At 44.9% G+C, this 949-nt stretch overlaps 1 non-coding gene across 1 annotated transcript; it reads right to left on the bottom strand.

The window, feature by feature from the left end:
* Positions 1-254: 254 nt before the first annotated feature.
* Positions 255-327, bottom strand: TRNAE-CUC (transfer RNA glutamic acid (anticodon CUC)). Its single transcript has one exon. It is a non-coding gene; the product is annotated as a tRNA-Glu (tRNA).
* Positions 328-949: the final 622 nt, after the last annotated feature.

Genomic DNA, 949 nt, shown 5'->3' with positions numbered 1-949 from the left:
TGGGAGCAGACCAAGATGGAGTGAAGTTGGTGTGGTGGTCTCTGGAGTCTTGAGTGTGGCCATTCAGAAAGAATATCTAGTTCTCTTGGGGTGGGTAAAGGCCATTAGGATGCCAGGATGGGGCTGAAGCATAAGCCATCGCAATTTTCTTGAGGGTTCACCAAAATTCCCCTCCCTCATGAGAAAGAAGAGTCATCAAATAACTTTTCTGCAAGCCCTTCTCTGGCCACAACACGCAACTTGTGGAATCTTCGTTCCCTGACCAGGGGTTGAACCTGGGTCCTCATCAGTGAGAGCATGGAGTCTTAACCACTGGACCACCAGGGAATTACCTCTGTAAGTCTTTCAAAACACTTGACACCATTGATAATGATATGAAGTGCCTAGAGATCACAAAGAATCATTTTTAATTATGCACAGGCTTCTAGAGTCACTTTACAAGAAGAGGTTTAAAAAGACAAAGTAACTACAGACTCAGGAATCGAGACTAGTTCAATAAACCATAAACAAGCGCTTGGGAGATCTTGGAGACTTGGGAGATGAAGTGGGGTCTCTGTCCAGGAAGTTCTCAACCAAGATCCTTTGGAGCCAGTTGAAAGAGCGCTCATTAATCTGTTCCCAAAGTCTCTTGGCGATAACAAGAATGTTTGGGGGAAAGCCATCAACCCCCAGATGATCTAAGCAGGAGGATCTGCTTTCAGAAATCACCATCCTGCAAGCATGTTTTCAGAAGCTATTGGGCCCTTAGGGCTGTGTTGAGTGGTATCTGATTCTTGTACAACAATCATTTGACATTAATTCTCCAAATGAATGTCAGTGGGCATAAGGGTAGTGGGGCAATTCCAGGAATGACCTGGGGAGATTCTTGAAAGAAGTGTAAAGAAAAGAGTCAGTTGTTGTGAGCTGGTGCCCATGACCTCTCTTTTGAACAACACCCCAGTGTGAATGA

This window comes from Bos indicus, chromosome 20 (assembly GCF_029378745.1).
Source record: "Bos indicus isolate NIAB-ARS_2022 breed Sahiwal x Tharparkar chromosome 20, NIAB-ARS_B.indTharparkar_mat_pri_1.0, whole genome shotgun sequence".
Taxonomy (NCBI): Eukaryota; Metazoa; Chordata; class Mammalia; order Artiodactyla; family Bovidae; genus Bos; species Bos indicus.
The sequence above is the reverse complement of the archived record's forward strand: the minus strand, read 5'-3'. Positions and strand labels throughout refer to the sequence as shown.